The following is a 16,473-nucleotide window of genomic DNA, read 5'->3' on the forward strand; positions in this document are numbered from 1 at the left end:
CGAACCCGTGTCCCCTGCATTGGCAGGCAGATTCTCAACCACTGCGCCGCCAGGGAAGCCCCCAGGGGGCTATTTCTTATAGACTCAATCAATTAAAAGATATTTATTGGACCAACCACTGAGTTATATGCTACTAGGGGCAAAATAAAGAAATAGTCACTTTCTCTGGCCTCAGTTATCTTAAAATCCCAAATGGAGACATTTTCTCCAGTCTGTATTTTATGTGTACATATGTGATGAGAAATAAACAAGCAAACAGTGCCCAAAAATAACGCCCCAAACGAATTTTCACTGATGTTACTGATTCAGGACACTTACTTCTATTACTGTAAATCTCAGAATTCTGATCTTAATCATTGCTCCCTGATGACTGTTCTGCCCCCTTTGTTCCCTCCTCCTTTCCCTGTTGATTGACACCAGTTCTCTACTTCTTCCAGACTCCTCTCTAGCCACACTTCCCCCACATATATTGATATTTTTCCCCCATGCCTTCCATTAAGTGTCTGCTAATATAGAACAACACATATCAACATTTGTCAAATTGGTTGACAGTTCTTGTTTTTACATTTCTTTTTGCTAAGAACTGTGATGGTTCTGAGATTTCCCCCCACTTGCAAATCAAGAAGTTAGCCTGTCACAGTTTCCTGGTTGCTGGCAGAAGATGTAAGACTCCAAGGTCAGAGACAAAGGATTTTATTATTCATGGGACATCTGGCAGCATGGAGCTTCATGATTCCATTGGTTCCTCTCGCCCCCAAAGTCTCAAAGAGTGACACAAAGGGGTCTAGGTGGGTGCTGTGCACACAGTAGATGTGCCTCAAAGCTGAGGAACCTTAAGTTTAGGGGATCTGAATCTTTAAATGGACGACAAGCAATCCTGCCCAAACTTTGCCCTGGAGGGAGACATTATGTTATTATACTTGACAGTAAACAAACTTGTCCTTTGCACCAGAAGGGGATACAATCTCTAAGGCTCTTTAACTTTACAAATATCCTTGAAAAGTTAGACTGGGACAAAAGCTATCAGTGCCTCTGCTCACAAGATAGAGAGAAACATGGAAGACCCACGGAAAATTTTCTCCCAGCATCTTTTCCAACATTTTTTTGGCAACTTTTTATTTTGATACAATTTCAAACTTAAGTTGCAAGCAAGAATAGTTCAAGGAAAGCCCTTATACCGCTGTTTGCTAATTACATTTTGTCTCATTTGCTTTATCAATCTGTGTGTGTGCATGAGTGCACACGTGCATTTTCTGAGCAACTTGACAATAAGTTGAAAACATCTTGCCACAGGGTGGAGGTTTGTCCCAATGTTGGTGATGTTAAATTTGATCCTTAGGTTAGATAATGTCTGCCCAATTCTTCCACTGTAAAGTTATTCTTTTTCTCTTTGTAATTAGTAGTTTATTGGGAAATACTTTGAGACTAGGTAAATATGCTGTTCCCCATAAAAAATTTACCCACTGGTTTTAGCATCCATTGATGACTACCAAACTTCATCATTTCTTCTATATTCTTATTGCCTTGCTACTATAAAGAGCTTTCTCCTCTCCCGCATTAATTTTTTAATTTATTTAAGTCTGTTTGGGCTCATAGATTCCTATTTTGCTAAACAGGTTATAATCTATCACTATCATTATTTATTATGATGCTCAAATTGTCTCATATTTGGCAACTAGGAGTGTGTTCAAGCCCTCTCTGGTACAACAAGATCTTCTAGGCTCATCTTATACTTTTCCCATTTCAGACCTGGAATTAGTCTTTTCTCCAGTGGTTGCTTTCAGTATTTTGAAATCAAGATCTTAGCTCTTAATGTGCTCATTGCTACTGGTGTGATGTTGTTTCTGGGCTCTCTCTCTCTCTCTCTCTCTTTCTTTCTCTCTCTCTCTCTCTCTCCCTCTCTCCCTCCCTCTCCCTCTCCCTCTCCCTCTCCCTCTCCCTCTCCCTCTCTCTCTCTCTCTCTCTCTCTCACACACACACACACACACACACACACACAAAATCATAAGTTAATACTCATATCTCAAATTCCAAACCAACTCTTTTTCTTTATTGGGATATAATTAACATGTAACATTGTATTAATTTTAGGGGTACAACATAATAACCTGATATATGTATATATTGAGAAATGATTACCACGAGTTTAGTTAACATTCATCACCACAGTTATAAGTTTTTTCTTGAAAAAAGATGAAAACTTTTAAAATCCACTCTTAGCAACTTTCAAATATACAATATAGTTTTGTTAACTATATTTACAATACTGTACATTACATCCCCAGGACTTACTTCTCTTATAACTGGAAGTATGCACCTTTTGACCACCTTTATCCAGTTCCCCGTCCCCCTAACCCACACCTATGGTAACCACAAATCTAATCTCTTTTTCTATAAGTTTTTTTCTCCTCCCCTTTTTAAAAAAAGGTTCTAAATATAAGTGATGTCATCATCATACAGTATTTGTCTTTCTCTGTCTGATTTATTTTACTTAGCATTATGCCCTCAAGATCCATCCATGTTGTTGCAAATGGCAGGATTTTCTTCTTTTTTATGGCTGAATGATATTCCTTTGTGTGTGTGTGTGTGTGTGTGTGTGTGTGTGTGTGTGTGTGTGTGTGTGTATGAGAGAGAGAGAGAGATCACATCTTCTTTGTCCATTGATCCATCAGTGGACACTTAGGTTGTTTCCATGTCTTGGCTATTGTAAATAATGTTGCTATGAACATGGGGGTGCAGATATCTTTTTGACAGTGGTTTTTTTCCCTTTGGGTATATTCCCAGAAGTGGAATTGCTGGATCATATGGTAACTCTGTTTTTAACTTTTTTAGAGGAGACTTCATACTCTTTTCCATAGTGGCTGTACCAGTTTACAATCCCATCAATAATGCACAGGGATTTATTTTTCTCCCCATCCTCGCCAGCATTTATTGCTTGTCTTTTTGATGATAGCCATTCTAACAGGCATGAGGTGATAACTCATTCCCCTAATGATTAGTGATGTTGAGACTCTTTCATGTAACTGTTGGCCTTCTTTGGATTGTCTATTCCTGCCCATTTTTAATTGGATTATTTGGGTTATTTTGCTACTGAGTTGTATGAATTCTTTTTATATTTTGGATATTAACCCTTTATCAGATATATAGTTCGCAAATATTTTTTCCCAATGCATAAACTGTCTTTTCATTTTGTTGATGGTTTGCTGTGCAGAAGATTTTCAGTTTGATGTAGTCCCACTTGTTTATTTTTAATTTTGTTGCTTATACTTTAGATGTCATATCCAAAAAAATCACTACTAAGACCCATGTCAAGGAGCTTTTTCAGTATATTTTCTTCTAGGAGTTTTATGGTCTTTGGTCTTACATTTAAGTCTTTAGCCCATTTCAAGTTAATTTTGTGGGGGAAGATAGGGGTCTAGTTTCATTCTTTTACATGGGTATATCCTATTTCCCCAGCACCATTTATTGAAGAAACTGTATTTTCTCCATTGCGTATTCTCAGCTCTCATCAAATATTATTTGCCAATATATGCATGGGTTTATTTCTAGGCTCTTGATTCTGTGCCATTGGTCTATGTGTCTGTTTTTACACCAATACCATATTGTTTTGATTACTGTAGCTTTATAATATAGCTTGAAATCAGGAAGTGTGATGCCTCCCAAATTGTTCTTTTCTCAGGATTGCTTTGGCTATTCAGGGTCTTTTGTGGTTCCATATAAATTTTAGGAAAGCTTTTTTCTACTTTTGTAAAAAAATAACTGCTGTTGTACTCTTGATAGGGATTACATTTGACCTATAGATGGCTTTGGGCAGTATGGGCATTTTAACAATATTCTTCCAATCCATGAACTTGGGATACCTTTCCATTTATTTCTGGCTTCTTCAATTTCTCTCATTAATATCTTGTGGTTTTCAATGTAGAGATCTTTCACCTCCTTGGTTAAATTTATTCCTATGTATTTTATTGCTCTTGATGCTATTGTAAATGGGATAATTTGTTTTTCAGATAATTTATTGTTAGTATATAGAAACACTACTGATTTTTGTATGTTAATTTTGTATCTTGCAACTTTACTGAATTTGTTGATTAGATCTGTTTTTTGGTGGAGTCCTTAGGATATTCTATATATAAAATCATGTCATTTTCAGATAGAGACAACTTTACTTCATCCTTTCCAATTCAGATGGCTTTTCCACTTTTTTTCCCCTCCTGGCTAACTGCCCTAGCTAGGATTTCCAGTATTATGTTGAATAGGAGTGAGAATGGGCACCCTTGTCTTGTTCCTGATCTTAGAGGAAAAGCTTTCAACCTTTCACTGTTGAGTATGATGTTAGCTCTAGGCTTGTGATATATGGCCTTTATTATGTCAAATTACATTCCTTTTAAGCCTAATTTGTTAAAAGTTTTTTTTAAATCATGGATGGATGTTGAATTTTTTCAATTTTTTTCCTGCATTTCCTGCATGGTATTTTTCTTTCATTCTATTAATATGATGTATCATATTGATTTGCCATCCCTGTATCCCAGGGATGATTCCCACTTGATCATGGTGAATGATGCCTTTAAAAATGCTACTGAGGGACTTCCCTCATGGTGCAGTGGTTAAGAATCTGCCTGCCAATGCAGGGGACACGGGTTTGAACCCTGGTCCGGGAAGATCCCACATGCCGTGGAGCAACTAAGCCCGTGTGCCACAACCACTGAGCTTGTGCTCTAGAGCCCGCAAGCCACAACTACTGAGCCCATGTACCACAACTACTGAAGCCCACGTACCTAGAGCCTGTGCTCTGCAACAAGAGAAGCCACCACAATGAGAAGCCCATGCACTGCAATGAAGAGTAGCCCCCGCTCGCCACAACTAGAGAAAGCCCACATGCAGCAACAAAGACCCAATGTGGCCAAAAATAAAATAAATAAATAAATAAATTTATTTTTTTTAAAATGCTACTGAATTTCATTTGCTAATACTTTATTGAGAATTTTTGCATCTATTTTCATCAAGATAACGGCCAGTAGTTTTCTTTTCTCATAGTGTCCTTTTCTGACTTTGGTAGCAGGTAATGCTGGCCTCGTAAAATGAGTTTGGGAATGTTCCCTCCTCTTCAATTTTTTGGAAGAGTCTGAGAAGGATTGGTGTTAATTCTTCTTTAAATGTTTGGTAAAATTCACCCATAAAGTCATCTGATCCCGACCTTTTCTTCACTGGGAGATTTTTTCTTCATTATTCATTCAATCTCTTTACTAATAACTGGCCTGTTCAGATTTTCTGTTTCTTTCTGATTCAGTCTTGGTAAGTTGTATGTTTCTAAGATTTTGTCCATTTCTCTTAGGTTATCCAGTTTGTTGGCATGTAGTTTTACATAGAAGCCTCATGATCCTTTGTATTTCTGTGGTATCCATTGTAACATCTCCTTTTTCAGTTATAATTTTGTTGATTTGTGTCCTCTTCTTTCCTTGGTTAATTTAGCTAAAAGTTTATCAATTTTATCTTTTCAAAGAAATAACTCCTAGTTTTGTTAATTATTTCTATTATTTTCCTGTCCTCTATTTCATTTATTTATGCTCTAATCTTTATTATTTCCTTCCTTCTGCTAACTTTAGGCTCAATTTGCTTTTTCTAGTTGCTTAAGGCATAGAGTTAGGTTGTTTGCAGTCTTTCTTGTTTCTTAATGTAGGCATTTATTGCTATGAACTTCCCTCTTACAATGGCTTTTGTTGCATCCTGTAAGTTTTAGTATGTTGTGTTTCCAATTTCATTTGTCTCAACACATTTTTTTACTTCCCTTTTAATTTATGCTTTGATCCATTGGTTGTTCAGGAGAGTGCTTAATTTCCATGTATTTGTGAGTTTTCCAGTTTTCCTTCTGTTATTGATTTCTACTTTCATACCATTGTAGTCAGAGAAGATACTTGGTGTGATTTCAATCTTCCTAAATTTTCCAGGACTTCTTTTGTGGCCTAATATATGGTCTGTCCTAGAAAGTATTCCATGTGTGCTTGAGAAGAATGTGAATTCTGCTGTTATCTATGGTGTTCTGTATGTCAGGTCCATTTGCTCCATTGTGTTGTTCAAATCCACTGTTTCCTTATTGAGTCTCTGTGTGGATGATCTCTCCATTGTTGAGAGTGGGGTATTAAAGTCCCCAACTACTATTGTATTGCTGTTTATCTCTCCTGTTAGCTCTGTTAGTTTCTGCTTTACATATTTAGGTGCTTCAATGTTGGGTGCACAAATATTTACAACTGTTATATCCTCCTGATGTACTGATCGCTTTATCATTAATGACCTTTTTCTCTTTTTACCATTTTTCATTTCAAGTCTGTTTTGTCTAAGTAACTGATAGCTACTGCTATACCATTGTCTGATAAGTCTGATAGCTACCTCTTTTGTTGTTGTTGTTGTTGTTACCATTTGCTTGAAGTATCCTTTCACTCTCAGTCTGTGTGCTTTAAGGCTAAAGTGAGTCTCATGTAGGCAGCATATCATTGGATCTTGTTTTTATAATTATTCAGCCATTCTGTGTCTTTTGATTGGAGAATCTAATTATTAAAGTAATCATTGATAGGTCAGGACTTAAAACTGCCATTTTGTTAATTGTTTTCTGGCTTTTGTAGATCCATTATTCTTATACTGCTGTCTTTGTGTGTGTGTGTGTGTGTGTGTGTGTTTTGATGTTTTTTGGTTTCAGTCTGCTTCGACTTCTTTATCACGTTCTTTTGCGTAATTACTACAGGTAAATCTCCCTTGTGGGTACCCTGACACTTACATAAAATATCTTAAAATTATAACACCCTATTTTAAAGTGATAACAACTTCAATAGCATTCCTAAACTTTACGCTTTTCCTTCTCTTCCCCCTCACGTTTTAGGTTATGATGTTATAGTTTACATATTTTTTATATCATGTAACCAATAAGATTATTGTAGTTATGCTTTTTTACTATGTTTTTTTACTTTACTTTTACTTTTAAAATTTTTATTGGAGTGTAGTTGATTTATAATATTGTGTTAGTTTCTGCTGTACAGCAAAGTGAATCAGTTATAGATACACATATATCCTCTCTTTTTTAGATTCTTTTCTCACATAGGTCATTATACAGTATTGAGTAGAGTTCCTTGTGCTATACAATAGATCCTTATTAATTATCTATTTTATATATAATACTGTGTATATGTCAATCCCAATCCCCCAATTTATCCCCCATTCCCCCTGGTAACCATAAGATTGTTTTCTAATCTGTGAGTCTGTTTCTGTTTTATAAATAAGTTCATTTGTACCATTTTTAAAAATTCCACATATAAGTGATATCATATGATATTTGTCCTTCTCTTTCTGACTTACTTCACTCAGCATGACAATCTCTAGGTCCATCCATGTTGCTACAAATGGCATGATTTCATTCTTCTTATGGCTTAGTAATATTCCATTGTATATATGTACCACATCTTCTTTATCCATTCTTCTTTTGATGGACATTTATGTTGCTTCCATGTCCTAGCTATTGTAAATAGTGCTGCAATGAACATCAGGGTGCATGTATCTCTTTGAATTATGGTTTTCTCCACATATATGCCCAAGAGTGGGATTGCTGGATCATATGATAGCTCTATTTTTAGTTTATTAAGGAACCTCCATACTGTTCTCCATAGTGGCTGTACCAATTTACATTCCCAACAACAGTATAGGAGGGTTCCCTTTTCTCCACACCCTCTCCAGCATTTATTGTTGGTAGATTTTTTGGTGATGCCCATTCTGACTGATGTGAGGTGATACCTCATTGTAGTTTTGATTTGCATTTCTCTAATAACTAGTGATGCTGAGCATCTTTTCATGTATTTTTTGGCAATCTGTATGTCGTCTTTGGAGAAATGTCTATTTAGGTCTTCCACTCATTTTTTGATCTTTTTTTTTTTATATTGAGCTGCATGAGCTGTTTGTATATTTTGGAGATTAATCCCTTTTTGGTCTCTTCATCTGCAAATATTTTCTCCCATTCTGTGGATTGTCTTTTCGTTTTGTCTATGGTTCCTTTGCTGTGCAAAAGCTTTTGAGTTTAATTATGTCCCATTTATTTTTATTTTCATTACTTTAGGAGGTGGATCAAGAAAGATCTTGCTGCGATTTGTGTCAGAGTGTTCTGCTTATGTTTTCTTCTAAGAGTTTTACAGTATCCAGCCTTAAATTTAGGTCTTTAGCCCATTTTGACTTTATTTTTGTGTATGGTGTTAGGGAGTGTCCTAATTCATTCTTTTACATATAGCTGTTCACTTTTTGCAGCACCACTTATTGAAGAGACTGTCTTTTCTCTACTGTATATTCTTGCCACCTTTGTCATAGATTAGATGACCACAGGTGTGTGGGTTTATCTCTGGACATTTTGTCCTGTTACATTGATCTATATTTCTTTGTGCCAGTACCATACTGTTTTGATAACTGTAGCTCTGTAGTATAGTCTGAAGTCAGGGCGCCTGATTCCTCCAGCTCCGTTTTTCTTTCTCAAGATTGCTTTGGCTATTCAGGGTCTTTTGTGTTTCCATACACATTGTAAAATCTTTTAATTCTATGAAAAATGCCATTGGTAATTTAATAGGGATTACATTGAATCTGTAGCTTGCTGTGGGTAGTATAGTCATTTTGATAATATTGATTCTTCCAATCCAAGAACTGGTATATCTCTCCATTTGTTTATATCATCTTTGATTTCTTTCATCAGTATCTTATAGTTTTCTGAGTACAGGTCTTTTGCCTCCTTAGGTAGGTTTATTCCTAGGTATTTTATTCTTTTTGATGTGATGGTAAATGGGATTGTTTCCTTTCCCTTTCTGATCTTTTGTTGTTAGTGTGTAGGAATGCAAAATATTTCTGTGTATTAATTTTGTATCCTGAAACTTTACCAAATTCATTGATGGGCTCTAGTAGTTTTCTGGTAACATCTTCAGAATTTTCTATGTATAGTATCATGTCATCTGCAAACAGTGACAGTTTTACTTCTTTTCCAGTTTGGATTCCTTTTATTTCTTTTTCTTCTCTGATTGCCATGCCTAGGACTTCCAAAACTATGTTGAATAAAATTGGCGAGACTGGACATCCTTGTCTTGTTCCTGATCTTAGAGGAAATGCTTTCAGTTTTTCACCATTGAGAATGATGTTTGCTGTGGGTTTGTCATATATGGCCTTTATTACGTTGAGGTAAGTTCCCTCTATGCCTACTTTCTGGAGAGTTTTTATCATAAATGAGTGGTAAATTTTGTCAAAAGCTTTTTCTGCATCTATTGAGATGATCATATGGTTTTTTTTCTTCAGTTTGTTAATGTAGTGTATCACATTGATTGATTTGTGAATATTGAAGAATCCTTGCATCCCTGGGATAAATCCCGCTTGATCACGGTGTATGTGTTGTTGGATTTGGTTTGCTAGTATTTTGTTGAGGATTTTTACATGTATGTTCATCAGTGATAATGGCCTGTAATTTTTTCTGTGTGGTATCTTTGGTTTTGGTATCAGGGTGATGGTGGCCTTGTAGAATGAGCTTGGGGGAGTGTTCTTTCCTCTGCAATTTTTTGGAAGATTTTCAGAAGCATAGGTATTAACTCCTCTCTAAATATTTGATAGAATTCCTCTTTGAAACCATCTGGTCCTGGACTTTTGTTTGTTGGAAGTTTTTAAATCACAGTTTCAATTTCAGTACTTGTGACTATTCTGTTCATGTTTTCTATTTCTTCTTGGTTCAGTCTTGGAATGTTGTACCTTTCCAAGAATTTGTCCACTTCTTCTAAATTGTCCATTTTATTGGTATATAGTTGCTTGTAGTAGTCTTTTATGATTTATTTATTTATTTGGCCACACTGCACGGCATGTGGGAATTTTAGTTCCCTGACCAGCATTGAACCTGTGCCCTCTGCAGTGGAAGTGCAGAGTCCTAACTGCCAGGGAGTTCCCTCCTTTTTCATTTCTAATATTATTGATTTGAGTCTTCTCCTTTTTTTCTTGATGAGTCTGGCTAAAGGTTTATCAATTTTGTTTATCTTTTCAAAGAACCAGCTTTTAGTTTCATTGATCTTTTCTACTGTTTTCTTCATCTATATTTCATTTATTTCTGCTCTGATCTTTGTGATTTCTTTCCTTCTACTAACTTTGGGTTTTGTTTGTTCTCTAGTTGCTTTAGGTGTAAGGTTAAGCTGTTTTTTGTTTTTGGTTTTTTTTAATTAATTAATTTATTTATTTATGGCTGCGTTGGGTCTTCATTGCCATGCACAGGCTTTCTCTAGTTGCGGCGAGCAGGGGCTACTCTTTGTTGCAGTGCATGGGCTTCTCATTGTGGTGGCTTCTCTTGTTGCGGAGCGCAGGCTCAGTAGTTGTGGCACACGGGCTTAGTTGCTCTGCGGCATGTGGGATCTTCCCAGACCAGGGCTTGAACCCGTGTCCCCTGCATTGGCAGGCAGATGCTTAACCACTGCACCACCAGGGAAGCCTGGTTAAGCTGTTTATTGGAGATTTTTCTTGTTTCCTGAGGTAAGATTGTACTGCTATAAACTTCCCTCTTAGAACTGCTTTTGCTGCATCCCATAGGTTTTGGATCATCGTGTTTTTGTTGTCATTTGTCTCTAGGTATTTTTTGATTTCCTCTTTGATTTCTTCGGTGATCCATTGGTTGTTTAGTAATATATTGTTTAGTCTCCATGTGTTTGTGTTTTTTACAGTTTTTTTCCTGTAATTTATTTCTAATCTCATAGCATTGTGGTCAGAAAAGATGCTTGATATGATTTCAATTTTCTTAAACTTACTGAGGTTTGATTTGTGGCCCAAGATGTGATCTGTTGTAGAGAATGTTCCATGTGCATTTGAGAAGAAAGTGTATTCTGCTTTCAGATGGAATATTCTATAAATATCAATTAAGTCCATCTGATCCAACGTGTCATTTAAGGTTTGTGTTTCCTTATTAATTTTCTGTCTAGATGATCTGTCCATTGGTGTAAGTTGGGTGTTAAAGTCCCCCACCATTATTGTGTTACTGTTGATTTCCTCTTTTATGGCTGTTAGCATTTGGCTTACATATTGAGGTCCTCCTATGTTGGGTGAATATATATTTACGATTGTTATATCTTCTTCTTGGATTGATCCCTTGATCATTATATAGTGTCCTTCCTTGTCTCTTGTAAAAGTCTGTTTTAAAGTCTATTTTGGCTGATATGAGTATTGCTACTCCAGCGTTCTTTAGGTTTCCATTTGTATGGGATATCTTTTTCCATCCCCTCACTTTCAGTCTGTATGTGTCCCTAGATGTGAAATGGGTCTCTTGTAGACAGCATATATATGGGTCTCGTTTTTGTATCCATTCAGCCAGTCTGTGTCTTTTGGTTGGAGCATTTAATCCATTTACATTTAAGGTAATTATCGATATGTGTATTCCTATTGACATTTTTCATTGTTTTGGGTTTGCTTTTGTAGTTCTTTTTTCTTCCCTTCCTCTTTTGTTCTCTTGTGATCTGACGACTATCTGTAGTGTTGTGTTTGGTTTGCTTTTCCTCTTTTTTGTGTGTATTTATTGTAGTTTTTGGGTTGCTGTTCCCATGAGGTTTTTGATATAGCAATACACACACACACACACACACACACACACACACACGGTTGTTTTAAGTTGATGGTCTCTTTCACGCCTAGAGAGTTTCCTTTAGCATTTGTTGTAAAGCTGGTTTGGTGGTGCTGAATTCTCTTAGCTTTTGCTTGTATGTAAAGCTTTTGATTTCTGCATCAAATCTAAGTGAGAGCCTTACTGGGTAGAGTATTCTTGGTTGTAGGTTTTTCCCTTTCATCACTTTAAATATATCCTGCCACTCCTTTCTGGCCTGCAGTTGCTGCTGAAAAAATCAGCTGATAACCTTATGGGGATTCCCTTGTATGTTATTTGTTGCTTTTCCCTTGTTGCTTTTAATATTTTTTCTTTGTCTTTAATTTTTGTCAGTTTGATTAATGTGTCTTGGAGTGTTACTCCTTGAGTTCATCCTGTATGGGACTCTCTGCACTTCCTGGACTTGATTGTTTCCTTTCTCATGCTAGGGAAGTTTTCAGCTATAATATCTTCAAATATTTTCTCAGGCTCTTTCTCTTTCTGTTCTCCTGTGACCTCTATAATGTTAACGTTGGTGTATTTAATGCTGTCCCAGAGATCTCTGAGACTGTCCTCATTTCTTTGCATTCTTTTTTCTTTATTCTGTTCTGTGGCAGTGATTTCCACCACTCTGTCTTCCAGCTCACTTGTTTGTTCTTCTGCCTCAGTTATTCTGCTATTGATGCCTTCTAGTGTATTTTTCATTCAGTTATTGTATTGTTCATCTCTTTGTTCTTTAAATCTTCTAGCTCCTTGCTAAACATCGCTTGCGTCTTCTCAACCTGTGCCTCCATTCTTTTTCTGAGATTTTGGATCATCTTTACTTACCTTTACTCTGAATTCTTTTTCAAGTAGATTGCTTATCTCTTCATTTAGTTGTTCTTGTGGGTTTTTATCTTGTTCCTTCGTTTCCAACATATTTCTCTGCCATCTCATTTTGTCTAACTTTGTGTGTTTGTGGTCTCCTTTCTGCAGGCTGCAGGATCATAGTTCCTCTTCTGGTGTCTGCCCCCTGGTGGGTGAGGTTGGTCCAGGGGCTTGTGCATGCTCCCTGGTGGGAGGGACTGGTGCCTGCCCTCTGGTGGGTGGAGCTGGGGCTTGTCCCTCTTGTGGGCAGGGCCACGCCAAGGGGTGTGTTTTGAGGTAACTGTGAGCTCAGTACAACTTTGGGCAGCCTGTCTGTTAATGGGTGGGGCTCTGTTCCTGTCTTGCTGGTTATTTGGCCTGAGGTGTTCCAGCTCTGGATCCTGTAGGCAGTTGGGTGGGGCCGGGTCTTGGTGCCAAAATGGGGACCTCTGGAAGAGCTCATGGTGATCAGTATTCCCTGGGGCCTCCACCACCAGAGTGTCCTTGCCCCCACAGTGAGCTATAGCCAACCCCTGCCTCCCCAGGAGACCCTCCAAGATCCCTAATTAGGCCTAGCCCTGGTTCCTATGGAGGTATTGCTTTGTGCTGGATCCCAGTGCATGAGAGGTCTTGTGTGCACCCTCCAGGAGTGGAGTCTCTGCTTATCCCAGCCCTGTGGAGCTCATGCACTCAGGCTCTGCTGCCCTTCAAAGCCAAATGCTCTGGGGGTCCTTCCTCCTGATGCCTGACCCTCAGACTGTCTTGGGAGGGCTATTTTTATGTGGGAACATCCCTGCATAGCCTGTGTGGGTTAATAATTTTTGGTGTGAGGGCTGTTTTTAGTATGGATGTCTGCCACCTCTTTCCTCAGTGTAAGCTGGCCATTATCCCCTTGATAGGAGGTGTGACTGATGTTGTGGTGACCTGAGCCTGCACTGGATATTGAGTGGGGCCTCTCCTCTGCTCTGTGGTTGTTACTGCCCTGTCAGGGGCAGGGTCTGCTCCCTAGTTGTTGGAGTAGAGGCCCCCAGATCTGTTTCTGAGCTGTGTTTCTGATCTGCGGTGCGAGTTAGGCAGGATTGGAGCACTCCCACTGGGAGAGAAGCCACTGAGTATTCCTCCACTGGAGCTGTTCACCTGTGAGTGCACTCTGTTGTGTCACTTCTCACCTGTCTTGCTGGCTCACAAATTACACTGCTGTTGGAACTGCTCTCAGTCCCACCTTAACCATGGGTATGCGGGCAATTGGCTCTGGTGTCTCTCAGGCATTATTTTCACCAGGCCACCTGTGTAGATCCACCAATGCCAGGTCCCAAGACTGCAGTAGTCGTGCACCTGGACCCCCTATGGAGGCTATGGAGGCAGCTCAGATTCTGGCCTGCTCCAATCCCTGCATTTACATGCCCACAAAGCCCACAACTGCTAAAGCTAGACCCATCTCAGCTATGGGAGCACCCATCCATTTGGATGTTCCACAGGTGCTGAGTTTACAAAGCTGGCCGGGTTGGGGCGGGGTGGGGTGGAGGGGGTTGGTGTTATGAATATGTGGTTCCTGCAGCTGTGTGGAGAGATCTCAGCTCTTCTTCCTTAGTAGCATGGCCCCAAGGTTCAGCTATGGTTTCAGCCGCACCTTTGCGTGTGGGCCTCCCACCAGCATCTGCTCCCCGAGGCTGCCCCAGAGCACACATGCCTGCCCAGGTCTGTGGAGGCTGAGGCAGTGATGGTCAGGGCGCACAAGCCCGCTGGGGCCAGCAGGGGCAGAGGAGGCAGTGGCAGTTTTTTAACTTTTAAACTAGAGTTGTAAGTGAATTACACACTGCCATTACCATATTACAGAATCTAACTTTGACTATCTATTTACCATTACCAGTGAGTTATACATTACCTTCTTATGTTTTTATGATGTTAAGTGGTATCCTTTTACTTCCACTCAGAGAACTCACTTTAGCATTTCTAGTAAGGCTGGTCTAATGATGATGAACTCCCTCAACTTTTGTTTGTTTGGGAAAGTCTTTATTTCTCCTTCATTTCTCAAGGACAGCTTTGCCTAGTATAGAATTCTTGGTTGACAGGATTTTTTTTTTCTGTCACTGTATGTAAACTGTAATAACATAAAATGTGAGGGGGAGGAGAATAAAAAGTGTAAAGTTTGAGAATTCTATTGAAGTTATCACTTTATAATAGGGTGTTATAATTTTAAGGTATTTTATGTAAGCCTCATGGTGCCCGCAAGGGAGAAACCTGTAGTAAATTACACAAAAGAATAAGATAAAGAAGTCAAAAGCATACTGATATCAAAACACATTCAAAATATTTTGAAAATATCATTCCATTCTCTTCTGGCCTAAAAAGTTTCTGTTGAGAAATCTACTGATAAACTTATGAGGTACCCTTGTATGTAACTTCTCTCTTCTCTCTTGCAGCTTTCAAAATTCTTTCTTTCACTTTTGACAATTTAATGATAATGTGTCTTGGTGTAACCCTATTCAGGCTCAACCTATTTGAAGTCCTTTGGGCCTCATGGATTTGGCTGTCCATTTCTTTCCCCAGGTTTGGAAAGTTTTCAGCCATTATTGCCTTAAATATACTTTGTTCCCTTTTCTCTCCTCTTTCTGGAATTCTCATAATGTGAATATTGCTTCTGTTGATTGTGTCCCATAGGTCCTGTAGGCTTTCTTCACTGTTCTTCATTCTTGTTTTCCTTTTGCACCTTTCAAATGTCCTGTCTTCTATGTCACTGTTTCTTTTTTCTGCGTGCTTGAGTCTGCTTCTGAAACTCTATTGAATTCTTCAGTTCAGTCATTGTATTTTTCAGCTTTAGGATTTGTTTGGTTTTTGATGGTTTCTATTTCTCTGAACTTCTGATTTTGTTCATGCATTGTTTTCCTAATTTCATTTAGTTTTCTAATCACTTAAAACAAAAGTTTGTGTTTTTTTGCTGTCTGGGTGATTTATTAATTTTTTTTAAATTGGAGCATAGTTGATTTATAATGTTGTGTTAGTTTCTGCTGTAGAGCAAAAAGTGAGTCAGTTATACATATATCCACTTTTTTAGATTCTATTCCCATATAGGTCATTACAGAGTATTGAATAGAGTTCCCTGTGCTATACAGTAGATTCTTATTAGTTATCTATTTTATATATAGTAGTGTGTATATGTCAATCCCAGTCTCCCAATTTATCTCCCCCTTTTCCCCCTTGGTAACTGTAAGTTTGTTTTCTACATCTGTGACTCAATTTCTGTTTTGTTAACAGACTCATTTGTACCATTTTTTTAGGTTTCACATATAAGCGCTATCATATGGTATTTGTCTTTCTCTGTCTGACTTACTTCACTCAGTATGACAATCCACGTCACTCCAAATGGCATTACTTCATTCTTTTTTATGTAGTTTTCTAATCAGTAGATGGGTATCACATTTCCATATGAAGAACAGCATTATTATGGCACAGCATTATTATGGCAAAGAAATCATAATTTGTTAATGACCAAATACACTTCTTTAAAAATAAACTACTATTTCCTTTTTGGTTAGTTTTTAATAATTACAAAGTGAAAAATACAGTAACAGTATCAGTCAATGATGTTCTACCTAACAAATTCCTTTTCTTGGATCCTCAGTAGGTAATAGTTTTCTAGTTATAAATTCTTTTCTGGGCTGTTTAAAAGGCAAATTTAAATAGCACAAAGAAAAAATTCTAAAACACTGAAAGAAGGGGCTAGTATTTTATGGCTGTGCTATGAAATATGCTTGATAAACTGCACCTGTGAGGGTTTCCAGTTGTATATGTGTGCACATGGGTGCACAGTGAAATTCACTGCCTGAGAGAACGGGGATGTATAACACAGCTTTTTTAAAAACTAGCAAACAGACACACTAAGATATTTAGGAACCGTGTCCTTAAACATAAAGACATATATAGGACGTAGGGAGAAACACCTCAGTTTTAGGAACTGGGTAGGCCTAATTTTGAATCCCAGCTCCACCACCAGCCAATTATAACTCCTCTGAGCT

The sequence above is a fragment of the Balaenoptera borealis genome (genome assembly GCF_965194805.1).
Source record: "Balaenoptera borealis genome assembly, chromosome: 20".
Taxonomy (NCBI): Eukaryota; Metazoa; Chordata; class Mammalia; order Artiodactyla; family Balaenopteridae; genus Balaenoptera; species Balaenoptera borealis.